The 16,357-nt window shown below is 41.4% G+C and overlaps 1 long non-coding RNA gene across 2 annotated transcripts in view; it reads right to left on the bottom strand.

Annotated features, from left to right (window-relative positions):
- Positions 1–438: 438 nt before the first annotated feature.
- The window catches only part of LOC109270668 (uncharacterized), an 18,969-nt gene continuing 3,050 nt past the window's right edge, over positions 439–16,357 (bottom strand). For both annotated transcript variants that reach the window (XR_002081628.2, XR_002081629.2), the window contains exons 2-4: positions 14,801–14,903; positions 13,695–13,860; positions 439–603 (exon numbers count right to left, since the gene is read on the bottom strand). This is a non-coding gene — a long non-coding RNA (uncharacterized LOC109270668). The remainder of the gene's footprint in view (positions 604–13,694; positions 13,861–14,800; positions 14,904–16,357) is intronic.

Genomic DNA, 16,357 nt, shown 5'->3' with positions numbered 1-16,357 from the left:
ACACCACAACAAGACTACAGACTGAAAAGGAAAATTTTCGATGAAAATTCCAAAATATTGAAAACTTACTTTGGGGTGCTGGTTGGCTCAGTCAGTGGAGCGTGTGTGACTCTTGATCTGGGAGTTGTGAGTTCAAGCCCCATGCTGGGTAGAGATTACTTAAAAATAAAAATATTTTTTTAAAAACTTACTTTAAGTTATCAGAATGTGTTAGTGCATATGTCATGTGCATTTTGGTAACATGATAGTTAAGAATGGAGACTCCCGAAAGCCTGGGGACCTCAGATGATACACAAACTATTTCTCCAGCTTTTTCCAAGCATCTAGTACTTACAACTGCCTCATCCATATTTGATACCTCAGATATAATTTAAACTTAATGTGTATCTATTATCCAGACCAATCAGCACTAATTGCTATAATGATCTCCAGTCTCAGTGGCTTAATACAATTAATGTTTATTTATCAGTCACATAAAGTTCAAAGCAGGTGTTCATGGTTGGGATTTCTCATAGGAAGCTTTCTTTCAGGAGTGATTCCAGGATCCAGGCTCATTCCATCCTGTGGTTCTGACATTTTTCACCACATAGCCTCAGTGATGCCCTGGTTTGGGGGAAATGGAGGTAGAGAAGACGGAGTGAATGTAGAAAAGGCAGAACCATTCTTAATGGTTTCAAACGGGAAGTTGACACATATCATTTCCTTTTAAATTCTATTGGCAAGAGCGAATTGTATGGCCCCATATCTATTATACTATCCCCTGAAACTTAGTTCTCCTTCAGGATTCACTTATTCAGTGGATAATATCCCCATTTAGGTTAGTTATCTATTATGCAAAACAAACTGCCTCAGAAGTTAAAGGCTTAAAACAACAACAAAAAGTTATTTTCTCTCACAGTTTCTGCAGGTTAGGAATTCTACAGGTTAGGAATTCAGGAGGAGCTTAGTTTGGGGAGTATGCTCAGAGTCTCTCACAAAGTTTCAGTCAAGATGTATCTGGAACTACAGTCATCCACTTTGAAGGTGGTTCACTCACATGGCCGTTGACAGAAAGTTTCAATTTCTTGGGTGCTGGCTGAAGACGTGAGTCCTTTTCCAAGTAGACCTCTCCAGAGGGATGCTTGAGTGTCTCGACAATATGGCAGCTGGATTCTCCCAGAGTGAGTGAGTGAAGAGAGAGAACAGGGCAGAAGCCTGGTGTCTTTTTTGATCTAGCCTCAGAGGCCACCCTCTAGCATTTCTATGTTATCCTACTGGGTAGCTAGATTAGCCCTATTCAGTAGTTTTGTGCCTATTTCATTTTTGTTGCAGTACTAATGTGAATGGTATTATGTTTTTTAATTTCAAATTTCACTTGTTCATTGGTGGTATATATATATATAGGAAAGTGGTTGATTATTATATCATAACCTTGTATTCTGTGACCTTGCCATAATTGCTTATTTGTTCTAGGAGCTTTTTGGGTTGAGTTTTTCTGGATTTTCTACATAAATGGTCATGTCATCTGTTAACAAAGACAGTTTTCTTTCTTTCTTCCAAATCTGTATACCTTTTATTTCCTTTCCTTGTCTTATTGCATTAGGTAGAATTCCAAGTATGACGTTTAAAAGCAGTGATGAGAGGAACATCCTTGCCTTGTTCCTGACCTTGTGAGAAAGCTTTTGAGTTCTCACCATTAAGTATGATATAAGCTGTACATTCTTTTATAGATACTCTTCATCAAGTTGAGAAAGCTCCCCTCTTTTCCAGGTTTACTGAGAGGTTTTTGTTTGCTTGTTTGTTTTGTTTTAAATGGTTATTTATATTGAGAGAGAGAGAGTTAGAGAATGTGCATGAGCAGGAGAGTGGCAGAGAGAATCCCAAGCAGGTTCTGTGCTGGCAGGGCAGAGCCCAAAGCAGGCTAGATTTAATGAACTGTGAGATCATGACCTGAGGTGAAATCAACAGTCAGACATTTAATTAACTGAGACACCCAGGAGTCCCTACTGAGAGTTTCTATCATGAATAGATGCTCGAGTTTATCAAATGCTTTTTCTGTATCTATGGATATGATCATGTGCCTTCTCTTCATTAGTCAGTTGATGTGATAGATTCATTAATTTTCAAATGTTGAATCAGTCGTGTGTATCTTAGATAAATCCCATTTGGTCATGGTGTATAGTTCTTTTTATACATTATTATATTCAATTTGCTAATATTTTGTTGAGAATTTTTACATTTGTATTAATGAGAAATATTGGTGTGTAGTTTATCAGGTTTGGGTATTGGGGTAATGCTGGACTCACAGAATGAATTAGGAACTATACCCCTGGTTCTATCTTCTGAAAGAGATTAGAGAGAATTGATATACTTTTCTTCCTTAAATGTTTGGTAGAATTCACCAGTGAACCCATCTGGGCCTGGTACTTTCTGTTTTGGAAGGGTATATATTGTTGAGTTGATTTCTTTAGTGGCTAAAGGTCCATTCAGATTATCTATCTCTTGTTGTGTGAATTTTGGCAGGTTGTGTCTTTCAAGGAATTGGTCCATTTCACTTAGGTTATCAAATCTGTGAGCAGAGAGTTGTTCATAATATCCCTTTAACATCTTTTTAACATCCATGGAATCTGCAATGATATCCTCTCTTTAATTCCTGATAATAGTAATTTGGGTCATCTCTCTTACTTTCTTATCATGCCTAGAGTTAAATCATCTGATTTATCTTTTCAAAGAATCATCTTTCAGTTTTGTGATTTTCTCTATTGATTTCCTGTTTCATATTTCATTGATTTCTACTCTAATTTTTTAAAGTTTATTTATTTACTTTGAGAGAAAGAGAGAGTGAGAGAGAGAGAGAGAATGGGGGGGGGGAGAGGCAGAGGGAGTGGGAGAGAGAGAGAATCCCACACTGGCAGCTTGGAGCCTGACACAGGGCTCGATCTCACCAACTGTGAGATCATGACCTGAACCAAAATCAAAAGTTGGACGCTTAACCAACTGAGCCACACAGGTACCCCTCGAATTTTTATTTCTTTTCTTCTGCTTGCTTTAGATTTGCTCTTCCATTTCTAGTTTTCTAGAGTGGAAGCTTAGATCATTGATTTTTAGATCAGTCTATCTCAGTGAATGTTCCATGTAAGCATGAGAGGAATGTGCACTCTGCACACTGGATGAAGTAGTTTATAGATGTCCATTATATTCCTAATCTCTTTCTTTGTACATGAGCATAAATACAATCTGTGTGTGTGTGTGTGTGTGTGTACACAAACAATAGATATAATTTGTGTAAGGTCCATTGAATATACAGATATAATTTCCATAGATATAATCTGATGGTATACTCTATGCACCAAGTTTTTTATCACACATTTTCATATTTTACTTTACCCTGCACATTCATGACTTTAATAATTCAAACTATTGACATACTGGAATATGGGACATATCAGAAAACTTTACCTCTGCCTGAGCACTACCACTTTCCAAAATGAGGAAAAAGGAAGCCAGAATCACCAAAGAGACTCCAACCCCTATGGAGAACATTAATTTCCCAAGATTCAATGACATCTCAGTCATACTAGGGAGAGCATATTAGTTTACTAGGGTCGTGATACAAAGTACCAAAAACTACATGGCTTAAACAACAGAAATATATTGTCTCAGACTTCCAGAGGCCAGAAGTCTGAGATCAAGGTGTCCACAGGGTTGGAGGGAGGCCTGGGAGGGAGAATCTCTTCCATGCCTCTCCCCAGCTAAGGGTGGTTAACTGACAATCTTTGGCACTCCTTGACCCATAGAGGCATCCTCTTGCTCTCTGCCTTCATCTTAACACATCACTCTCCCTTTTAATAAGAACATGCATCATACTGGATTAGAGGCCCACTCTACTTCAGCAACTAATTACATCTGCAATGACCTTATTTCCAAATAACATCACATTCTGTGATACTGGTGAGTTAGGGCTTTAATATATGAATTTAGAGGGAACATAATTCAACCCAGAACAAGGAACAAACAGGAGTGTGGGTATGACAAAATGGAAGGGCATCCCAGAATTTGGATTCCAGTCTTAACGTGTCAACAATGTGTTGGTGACCTTGAACAAACTTGGCAAACAAGGGAGATCCTATAAATGATACCATTTTCTGGTCTTGTTCTTGAAATAGTACTGGTGTGAGAAGACTGAAAACATAAAGTTTTATTTTATTTTTTAAATGTTTTATTTATTCATTTTGAGAGAGAGAGAGAGAGAGCAAACAGGGGAGGGGCAAAGACAGAGGGAGAGAAAGAATTGCAAGCAGGCTCCACGCTGTCAGCACAGAGCCCGATGTGGGGCTTGAACTCACAAACTGAGATCATGACCTGTACCGAAATCAAGAGTAGGGCGCTTAACCGACTGAGCCCCCCACAGGCACCCCAAAACATAGAGGTTTAAATAAGATGTTGAATTTTAAGCAAGCCATCAACTCAAAAGAGAGACCTTTTGAGAGGAATGTGGTATGAAGAGGCCCAACACACAAGGGCAGGGTCCCTGGGACTGGTTTGCAACAAAAGCTGCCTTCACACCCACAAGGTGCCAGAAGACCACTGCCTTCGGGCCATGATCATTCCCAACTTTTCAGAGTTGCAACACCCAACATGTTACAGTTGTTTATTTGATTTTGTGACACTGCCCATTATTCTCCACCTCCCCACAGGTTCCCTCTCTCCCGGCCCCAGACAAAGGAACTGCCAAACATGGACTTACTTTTAAAAATTAATTAGGTCTTGCACATTTTATCATACCCAAGATAACTCTATCCCCTTTGTCAAGAATATCAACAAAACAGATGGCCACTGGGCACAGAAATGGCTGGAGGAGATAATACTTAGGACTACCCAAAAGACCATTTTTAGGAAATTATAAATTAGTATTTTTTTAACATTTTTATTTATTTTTGAGAGACAGAGTGTGAGCGGGGGAGGGGCAGAGAGAGTGGGAGACACAGAATCTGAAGCAGGCTCCAGGCTCTAAGCTGTCAGCACAGAGCCTGACACAGGGCTCGAAACCACGAACTGTGAGATCATGATCCAAGCCAAAGTCAGACGCTTAACCAACTGAGCCACCCAGGCACCCCTTTAAATTAGTATTTTTTTAATACTACCTTAATACTTACACTATTTTGAAGCACTTTTACAATAGCCAGCATATAAATTTGGATGTCAAAGTTACTGGAAAAAATATATAAAACATTAACATATTTGGAATAAGGTAGCTATGGATTTATGGATGATTTTTTATGGGTGACTTCAATTTTTTCTCTACATTTTTCTTTATTTTCAAATATTTCGACTATAGTAAGTGCTGTTACTAATGCAAAATAATAGGGGCACCTGGGTGGCTCAGCTGGTTGAGCATCTGACTTCAGCTCAGGTTATGATCTCACGGCTTGTGGGTTTGGCTTGTGGGTTCATGCCCTGTGTGGGGTTCTGTGCTGATAGCTCAGAGCCTGAAGCCTAGCTTCAGATTTTGTGTCTCCGTCTGTCTCTGCCCCTTCCCTGCTCATGCTCTGTCTCTCTCTCTTTCTCTCAAAAAATAAACATTAAAAATTTTTTTTAAATCTGAAATAATAATAATAATGACCTTAAAAGATGAAGTTTATTCCTCTAGTCAACACCTGTTTATTGAGCACTTACTACATGCCAGGCACTGTCACAGCAGTAAAAAAAACAGCTCCTGTGGAGCTTCCGTTTGGATAAGGAGTGATATTATTGGGCACAGATTGCTTGTTCCTGTGTGTAAAAGTTTACTTTGAGCAGATTTTTGGGGGTAGGTGATACAAGGGGAGAGACTGCAGCCCTCTGAGGGTAACATGTGCCCACAAAGAAGGAAATGATGCTGAATGGAGAAGGGTGAAGGCGGTGAGCAACGCTCTTTGTCTGTGTCCAGATTTCACTGGCAGCTAGCTCTTGAAGTCAGAGCTCCACCCTCCCTGGTCCCAAGCTGCCTCTTGTACTCAACTGCCTCCCGGGGGACATTGTGAAACCTGAGTTGGGAATCACCCACACCTGGGTGGTGCTGGTCAAGGTGGCGCTAAGAACAGGACAGGGCATTCTGCTGACGTCAGTATGCAGAAAGCTAACAGGGCCCATACTTATTAGTTGATGCAGGTGCTGTTCCTTGGCAGGGCAGTGGATTCTCTCTGAGTCACCTTTGAAGGCAACATGCTGCACATTTGGTGAGATGAATAGGCTAAAGGAACTTGTTTTTGGTTATTGCACACATATTACTGATGTCCTAAGATGTAGAGAAATGCTAGTTTTTGCTAGTGACTCGTGGACTTTTTCACTGAGCACTACAATGGAAACTGATGCTCAAAGGGCACTCCAAAATGCATGAAGCCCTACAGGGGCCCAGAATAGAGACAGATAATTACACAGGACTTTGATTTGCCATCACCATGTTTCAGACATGGACTATCAGAGTGGCCCTTTGAGAAAACAAAGTGGTAAGACACATCAAGACAAAAATATCCATATTCCCTGACCCCAGAAATCCCACCCCTGAGAATTTATCCTGAAAAAATTGTTTATTTCTGCATTAGCTGTGATACTGAAGCACTGAAAACATCCTAAGTGTCACTATTGGGGAACAGCTAGACAAAGTGTGATAACATCATTCATATAATGAGTATACATCATAGTAATTAGCATAATCACAATTGTAAAGATACATATTCCATCATAGGAAAGTGTTTGTACTAGCTTGCTAGGGCTGCTACAACAAAGTGCCACAAACCGAGTGGTTTACACAACAGAAATGTATTGTCTCACAGTTCTGGAAGCCAGAAGTTCAAGATCAAGGTGTTAGTAGGATTGGCTCCTTCTAAGGGCTGTGAGGGAAGAGTCTGCTCCAGGCCTCTCTCTTGGGCTTGTCAACGGCCATCCTCTCCCTGTCCCTTCACATTGTCTTCCCTCTATGCATGTCTATCTCTGTCTTCAAGTTTCCCCTTTTTATAAGGACACCAGTCATATTGGATTAGGAACCCATCCTAATGACATCATTTAACTCGATTACCTCTATAAAGACAGTATCTCCAAATAAGGTCACAGTCTGAGGTACCAGAGGACTTCCATATATTCTTTTTTTTTTTTTGTCTTTTACAGAAAGACATAACAGTGTTTTATGACATAAGTATTTTACAAGATAATGCTAAAAGAAATAAAAACAGCAGCAAACTCTCATTTCGCACTTTCTACGTATCAGATAGGGTTATAAACACTTTTAAATGTGTTAACGCATTCAATCCTCACAGCACCCCTATGAGGCATTAGTATCCTCATGTTGCGAATAAGGAAATTGAGGCATATCAAATTTAAGTTATTTTCTCAAGGTCATATAGCTAGTAAGTGGTGGAATCAGGCTTTGAACCCAGGAAATCTAGGCTTCACAGACCAAACATTTAACCTCCTCATCATACTGCAAAATTTCATGTGTTATGTTTACAACGGTATGAAAATATGTAAAATAAATTTTTTTTGCCAAGTTTTTTTATTTTTTTATTTTGAGAGAGAGAAAGAAAGAGAGAGAGAGAGAGAGAGACAGCATGAGCAGGGAAGGGGAAGAGTTGTGTGGGGTCGTGGGGGGAGGACAGAGGCTCTGAAGCGGACTCCAAGCTGACAGCAGTAAGCCCCATGCAGGGCTGAAACTCACAAACCGTGAGATCATGACCTGAGTCAAAGTCGGATGCTTAACTTGACCGAGCCACCCAGACACCCTTGCAGACAAAGTCTTAATAGAATATGCAAAAATGAAAGCAGTTTATAATTAGGAGAGGTTACTTTTTATGTTACATTCCTGGTTTTTAATGTTTTTAAGTTTATTTATTTATATGGGGAGAGGGAACACAAGCAGGGGAAGGGCAGAGAGGGAGAGAGAGAATCCCAAGAAGGCTCTGTGCTGACAGCTGACGGTCAGTGCAGGACTCGACCTCACAAACCGTGAGATAACCTGAGCTGAAATCAAGAGTGAACACTCAACCTACTAAGCCACCCAGGTGCCCTGATGTTACATTACTTTTACAATTAATACATTCACATGCACTCATAGACTTTTTCTAAAAATGATGCTTTGAAAACGTTTCCACAATCTGAGAAATTTTTTAATGATACCGTACATCAAAAAATGAGTAATAATAAACATTTGGGATTGCTGGCCTCCACGGAGGGCCCCAGTTATCCTTCCCTTCTGATAGTCATGCCCTAATATGGTCCTTTCACGTGCAGTAAGGGTTGACTTGCATGACTAATGATTCCATGGAAGAGGTGACAGTATGTGACTTCTAAGGCAAAAAAAAAAAAAGAAAAGAAAAGAAAAGCAGGAGCGCCTGGGTGGCTCCAACGGTTAAGTGTCTGACTTCGTCTCAGGTCACCATCTCACGGTCAATGAGTTCTGGACCTGTGTTGGGCTTTGTGCTGACAGTGCAGAGCCTGGAGCCTGCTTCAGATTCTGTGTCTCCCTCTCTCTCTGCCCCTCCCTCGCTGACACTCTATGTCTCTTAAAAATGAATAAATATTTAAAAATTTAAAAATTAAAAATTAAAAAAAAAAAGCATTCACTGCAGCTTCCATTTTGGTCTCTTTGATCTCTTGCTCTGGGAGAAGCCAGCCTTATGCCTTGATACCCAAGCAATCCTATGGACACCCCCTGTGAAGAGGAATAGAGGCCCCCTGAGAGTAGCTGCATTAACTTGTCCACCACGTGACTGGATGACCTTTGGAGCAGATCCTCTGGGCGCATTAAAGCCTAGATGACTACAGTCCTAACCAAACTCTTGGCTACAGCCTCATGGGAGACCTACAAATGACCCAGTCAAAGCACTCCTCAAACTGACCCACAGTACAGTAAAGAGAAGAATGTCCCCCTCCGAGATGTCCACAGCCTACTCCCCAAGATTTCCACAGCCTACTCCCCGGAAACCGAATATGTCACCTCACATGGCCAAAGCAACTTATCGGATATGATTAAGAACCCTATAGCAGGGAAATTATCCTGGATTATCTGGGTGGGTCTAGTCCCTGGAGACTGAACTCTGACCTGCCAGGGATCTAAATCTTTTGCAACCTTTCAAAATGATAGCTACCATAAGAGGGGTAATTCTTCTTTTTTTTAAATTTTTTAAATGTTTTTATTTATTTTTGAGACAGAGAGAGACAGAGCATGAGCAGGGGAGGGGCAGAGAGAGAGGGAGACACAGAATCCAAAGCAGGCTCCAGGTTCTGAGCTGTCGGCACAGAGCCCGACATGGGGCTCAAACTCACGGACTGTGACATCATGACCTGAGCTGAAGTCGGACGCTTAACCAACTGAGCCACCCAGGCACCCCTTTTTCTTTTTAAATTTTTTTTTAATGTTTTTTGTAAGAGGGGTAATTCTTAATTATGCAAGTGAATGGCTTATACTGAGAGGAGTCCCCCCAGCTCTGAGGACTGAGCCTGCCCTTGATAATTTTTCTTTCCTCTACAGAAATGTGGATGAGGTACAGAAATTATTTTTTGTTTTATTTTGTAGAGTATCAAAAATTATTCAACAGTTAGAAATGAGGCAAGAGATAACTGCATGTCTTCAATGCTATATGGAGTGCTGTGGAGCAGGCCCACACCAAAATTACTGATTCTCTAGGGGGTAGCGTACTTTTGTTTGACATATCACTTGTCTTGATTCAGGGTCAGGTTCTGTAAAGCTGGATCCTTTTTTGGATTGGTCAATTGCAAGTGCTTTTTGGAAAGTAAAGATTGAAGTGACTTCCTGTCTAGTAGAAAGAATAACTTCAAAGCTTATAGCTTATGGTCCTTTAGGTAAGATGACCAACTGTTCCCATTTGCTTTGGGACTGAAGGACTTCCCAAGACAAAGAACTTTTAGTGATAAAAGCAGGAGTGTCCTGGGCAAACTGGGGCTGTTGCTCATTCAACTCATCCAGCCAGTAAGACACTAGCCAGTTTGGGAGCTGACTTGACCATCTTCTTTTGGTGTGTTGTCTTGCATTGTCTAGAAATACTTTGGTCTCTCCCATAGGCCTTTGAACCAATTTTCTCATACTGCCAGTCTGTCATTAGTAATAAAAAATCTAAATAAATAAGTAAAGCTAAATAAATCATTGATACACACTTTATAATTGTGTAAGAGTCATTCTGTTTAACCATTTTAAATGAGCACTTTGATAAGAGAAGGGGTTTCTCTGGTGAGAAGTGGAATGATACTCTGCCAGGAGACCAGGCCCTGGGGATTCTACTGGAGCAGCTGTTTCTGTTTTTCATCCCTTCATTGATCCCCTCTCTTTTGAGTCTATAGATATGCTTAAGTCCCTTCTTTCCAGAAACGTAGCCTCCTCTTCCTCCCCGCAATGGTCCTGCCTCCTACCATTCTCACTCAAGAGTGTAGTCTGACTCCTTCCTAGCAAGAAGGAATCATCATTCTCTCATGACTCAGTTAAGGTCACCTTTACAGTCCAAATACAAGTAACAGTTTTCAACCTTGGACTTATATTCTCTGTAATAAAAATTTATAGCTACCAACGCCTGACAATCATTGGGTACCTGATGTTCTTTGAGTGTTTGTTTTCATTGAGCATTTGATATTTTATTCCCCATGCTCTTGGCTACCTGCCACTTAGAGATTACTACTTCCTGTTGATGGAACTAAATACCTCCTTGATATCACTCAAGTCCACATCTTTGCCATCCCCAATGCCAATGCCTCAACTTGGGCCAGGTCTCCCTGCAAGCTCAACCCTGAGCTCAAGAGTTGGACGCTTAACAGACTGAGCCACTCAGGTGCCCCTGAGATGCTATTTCTGTCATTTTTCTGGTTAAAAGCCAGCCATTTCTGGTGGTTCTGCATGACCTGTAGTCATAAACCTAGCATGCATCCCAATAGACAAATACGGTTAACCCTTGAACAACATGAGTCTGAACTGCATGGGTCCACTTACATGTGGATGGTTTTCAATAAGTATAGTACATCACTGTAAATGTATTTTCTCTTCCTAGTGATTTTAATAGCATTTTTTCCCTCTAGCCTCCTTTATTGTAAAAATATAATATGTAACATGTATAACATACAAAACATGCATTAGTTGACTGTTATGTTACCCTTAAGTTTTGGGGGAGTCAAAAGTTACACACAGATTTTCGACTGCACAGGGGCTTGGTGCCCCTAACCCTTGTGTCATTCAAGGGCCAACTGCATTTATTTATAAATTACATATGTGTACCATTGTATTCACATATTAGAAAATCAGGTACAGAAAAAGAAATTCATGAGGTACCTGGATGGCTTCGTTGGTTAAGCGTCTGACTCTTGATTTCAGCTCAGGTCATGATCTCACAGTTGTGAGATCGAGCCCTATGTGGGGCTCTGTGCTGACAGCGTGGAGCCTGCTTGGGATTCTCTCTCTCTCTCTTTTTTTCTCTCTCAAAATAAATAAATAAACTTAAAAATATATGTATCCCCTTAAAAAATAAATAAACGCAAAAAAGAAAGAAAGAAACAGAAATTCCCAACAAGATAGCATTTACAAATTAAAGCACTAATATTTTTTCCCTCCCCACAGTGGAGGTTGTGTGCCCTTGCTTGGAGTCCACAGACCTGCAGCAGGAAGTCCATGTCCATATGGCTGACTTTCTTTTTTCCTTTTTCTTAAAAAAAAAATTTTTTTTAATGTTTTATTTATCTCTGAGTGTGAGAGTGTGAGCAGGGGAGAGACCGAGAGAGAGGGGAACAGAAGATCTGAAGCGGGCTATGCACTGAGAGCAACAAGCCCAATGTGGGGCTCAACCCCACAAACTGTGAGACCATGACCCGAGCCAATGTCAGACGCTCAACCAACTGAGATACAGAGGCACCCCTGACTTTCAAGTCTAGTCATGATCTGGCCCCTACCCATCTCTGTCTCCTTTCCCTTCACATCCTCCCTTGCTCCCAGGGCTGGCTCAAGCAGAAGGATTTGAACTTGAAGCTCCCCAAACCTGCCTTTCCATTGGCCGCCCCCTTTGTTTAGAATGCTGTCCCGTGCTTTTGCTCCCCAACTCCCAAGCCCCTTTGTCTTACATATTCCTAAAAGCACTCTGTCCTCTGGGAAGCTGTTTTTTGGTTACTTCTGCCCCCTCCATACCCCGTGTACACCCACGCACATCTTTTTCTTGCCCTGCGTCAAGGGTGTGAACTTTAAAAGACAGTCTCGTTCACTTAGGAGTCAACAGTGCCTGATAAACAACAACGGTGACGGTAAGAACAGTGAATACTTTTACAGTATTAACTTTGCCAACCACTGCTTCAAGTGTTTTACACATATTTACTTGATTTAATCCTAGGAGATGGGTACAATTATCCCTATTCTGCAAACACGAACTTCCTAAGGTCATATATGTAGTATGCAAAGTTCAGGAAAGATTGAACTAAACTGAACTGTGTGCTTTTTCTATCACACCTCCGATGAGAGAAATAGTCACCCAGGCCAGTTGGGCAAGGAAAGGCTCAGGCTGAAGAAAGGGGAGTATGGCGAGGACACCCCACCCTGAGCCTGCGCTGCCCCCTGCTGGCCAGCTCTGCCCTTGCTGCAGACTAAACAAGGTCAGAAGTCCTCTCTGTCACCAGAGCTAGAGCCTGGAGTCTGGGGACCAGCACAGGATATTCCGAAAGAGAGAGGGAGCCAGGAGATGCAGGGAATATGCAGGAATTTCCTCTTGATCCACACACCTGAAGGACTGTTTCCCTGATAGGGATGGCTGAATGAAACCACTCAGAGTTAAGAACACAAGTGGGAAAGTCAACCCTCCACCGCCAAGTGCCATAGAACATATCCCAAACCAACAGAAATGTTTATTTTTTAAGAAAAAATTTAGGTGAGGATTTGGATTATTCTCACATTAGGCTCTCCCTTCTGGTGGAAAATTGAATGCTAATTTGTATTAACAGATTGGTTCTCAAATGGGGTGCTTTGTGGGACTATTAAAAACTGCAGATGCCCAGGCTTCATTCCAAGCATGCTAAGTCATAACCAGCAGTGTAGGGGCACCTGGGGGGCTCCATCGGTTAAGCGTCTGACTCCTGATTTGGGCTCAGGTCAGATCTCACTATTTGTGAATTTGAGCCCCAAGTTGGGCTCTGTGCTGACAGTGCAGAGCCTGCTTGGGATTCTCTCTCTCCCTCTCTCTCTCTTTGTCCCTCCCTTGCTCTCTCTCCCTCTCCCAATAAATAAATAAACATGAAAAAAAAAAAAAGAACCAGCAGTGTATACTATTTTTCCTCAGAGCTAGCCTCCTGCTACATTTTCCCAAACTCGAAATCTCTAAGACCATGTAGCATCCCACTTTTCCAGTTTAAGTAAAGGCAATGCCTTTCTATTTGTGCTTCAGCAGAAAACGGTGTTATTTTACAACTCTAAAATGTAGATAATCAATAACAATCAAAAAAAGTAAAATTTTACCTTTGGACATACAAATTCTATCTTGTCTGGTAGAGGTTCAACTGATTTTCCTTTTGCTCTTTGCAAACAATTGGTTTTGCCTCCTTTGTACACCTGTTTCATGATTCCTGATCTATACTGGGTGTGTTCTTCAGATTTTCTTTTGAACCTGTGGTAACATCTGCCTGATTTCCCCCCATGACTACTGAGTTAAATAAGAGGTTTAGCATGTGTCTGTTTTATATCTGAATGAGAGTTGTGATCTTACCTTTTCAGGAAATTTCTCTTTAACACACCACGGGCGAGTACTTTCCTTTTCTATAGTCTTTGGCCATCTGCTACTGGTGCTCTTTGCTTTGGTTGAACATTCAACCTTCACAAGAGGGCTCCTGTCCTTGTAATCTACTATATGCATAATGTCTGTCCACGAGTTCCTGGAAGAAGGTAAAAGAATCAAAAGATTTTATATTTATATTTTATTCACCAATATCTTGCAGGTGACAGTGGTTGTCAGCTGGGACTAACAGCCATAACACCCAAACGTGGTTTTTTCATGTAGCCTGAGATTCCTCACATTACTTGACTGGGGTCCAAGATGGAGCATTCTCAGAGAGAGCCAGGAGGAAGCTGCACTGCCTTTTTTTTTTTTTTTTTTTTTTTAACGTTTTATTTATTTTTGAGACAGGGAGAGACAGAGCATGAACAGGGGAGGGTCAGAGAGAGGGAGACACAGAATCCGAAACAGGCTCCAGGCTCCGAGCTGTCAGCACAGAGCCTGACACAGGGCTCAAACTCACGGACCGCGAGATCATGACCCGAGCCGAAGTCAGCCGCTTAACCGACTGAGCCACCCAGGCGCCCCTGCACTGCCTTTTATGACAGGACTTAGAAGCCATTTCTATTCAGGGCCAGCTTCACAGAATGTGACCTGTGCAGTCACCCAGGGCTCCGTACTTAGAAGAGACCCACACTTGGTTTACCACTCTGTTGTCACCATCTTAAAATTCCCAATAATATTTAAACAAAGGGCCCCACATTTTTATTTTGCACTGGGCCCCACAAATTATGTAGCCAGCACTGAATCTCTTTGTCCAGCAACCATAATGTCCTGCCCAGGCTCACAGGGTGGGAATTGAGACTCCCCATCTTGAGGGGGCAGTGCCAAAGTTTTGGAAGAGTATGTGGGGCTAGAAATACTGGTGTGGTCTTTTTTAGAAAAGGCAATCTGCCACAGACAGTTTGTGGAGAAGTTAAGGCACATAACCTGGAGATTGGAAAGACTTTCCTCCACGGCCTCCCACAAAGACATATCCGTGTCCTCCTTGTTCCACAAAGCATCCTAACGAGAATAAAAAGGCAAATGCATCTACCCACCTGTCTACTCAGCAAATCCTGACTGAGCACATAATGGGAAGCATTTGCAGATGACTCTTAGAGACCCTGCCCTTATCGGACTTGGTGCTCGGAGTGATGGTGTCTGTGAAGGGAGAAGAGAAAGCAAAGGGTGAAGCACTATTTAAAAAGAGAAAACAGGGGTGCGTGGGTGGCTTGGTCGGTTAAGTGTCTGACTTCAGCTCAGGTCATGATCTCATGGTCGTGAGTTCGAGCCCCGCGTCGGGCTCTGTGCTGACAGCTCAGAGCCTGCAGCCTGTTTCGGATTCTGTGTCTCCCTCTCTCTCTGCCCCTCCCCTGTTCATACTCTGTCTCTCTCTGTCTCAAAAATAAATAAATGTTAAAAAAAATAAATAAAAATACAAATCAAAAAATAAAAAGAGAAAACAAGCTTGGGGCGCCTGGGTGGCTCTGTAGGTTAAGCATCTGACTTCAGTTCAGGTCATGATCTCAAGGTTTGTAAGTTTGAGACCCGTATCAGGCTCTCTGATGTCAGCACAGAGCTTGCCTCAGATCTTCTGTCTCCCTCTCCTCCTGCCCCTCCCCAGCTCATTCTCTGCCCAACCCCCCCCCCAAATAAATAAAAACATTTTTAGAAAGGGAGAGAGAAAACAAGCCCAAATGGTTCGCCCCACATAGCAGCAAACCAGTAAGTAGTCGATCAAAGTAAAGATTACATGGGAATGCAAGCTGGTGCAGCCACTCTGGAAAACAGTATGGAGGTTCCTCAGAAAACTAAAAATAGAACTACCCTACCACCCAGCAATTGCACTACTAGGTATTTACCGAAGGGATAAGGTGTGCTGTTTCGAAGGGACACATGCACCCCCAGGTTTACAGCAGCACTATCAACAATAGCCAAAGTATGGAAAGAGCCCAAATGTCTATCGATGGATGAATGGATAAAGAAGATGCGGTATATATGTACAATGGAGTATTACTCGGCAATCAAAAAGAATGAAATCTTGCCATTTGCAACTATGTGGATGGAACTGGAGGGTATTATGCTAAGTGAAATTAGTCAGTCAGAGAAAGACAAAAATCATATGACTTCACTCATTTGAGGACTTCAAGAGACAAAACAGATGAACATAAGGGAAGGGAAACAAAAATAATATAAAAACAGGGAGGGGGACAAAACAGAAAAGACTCATAAATATGGAGAACAAACTGAGGGTTGCTGGAGGGGTTGTGGGAGGGGGGATGGGCTGAATGGGTAACAGGCACTAAGGAATCCACTCCTGAAATCGCTGTTGCACTATATGCTAACTAATTTGGATGTAAATTTTAAAAAATAAAAAAATAAAATTAAAAAAAATTGTTTTTAGAAATGTATCATATGGTCATTGTAGACATTTGGGAAATTAAAAAAAAAGAATTAAGAAGAAAATTAAAACAGCCATAATTCCACCATCTAGAATAAATGATTTTAATATGCCACAAAATATAATATAAACATGTTAGCAAAGTGAAGATTACAATGGATACATAACTGTTATTTATGCTTTTACTACTACTGTTTGAAAATTATTATACATG

Source organism: Panthera pardus, unplaced genomic scaffold, assembly GCF_024362965.1.
Source record: "Panthera pardus isolate Hobbes unplaced genomic scaffold, ASM2436296v1 HiC_scaffold_19, whole genome shotgun sequence".
In the NCBI taxonomy this organism is placed as follows: Eukaryota; Metazoa; Chordata; class Mammalia; order Carnivora; family Felidae; genus Panthera; species Panthera pardus.
This window is presented reverse-complemented; position numbering and strand designations above follow the sequence as displayed.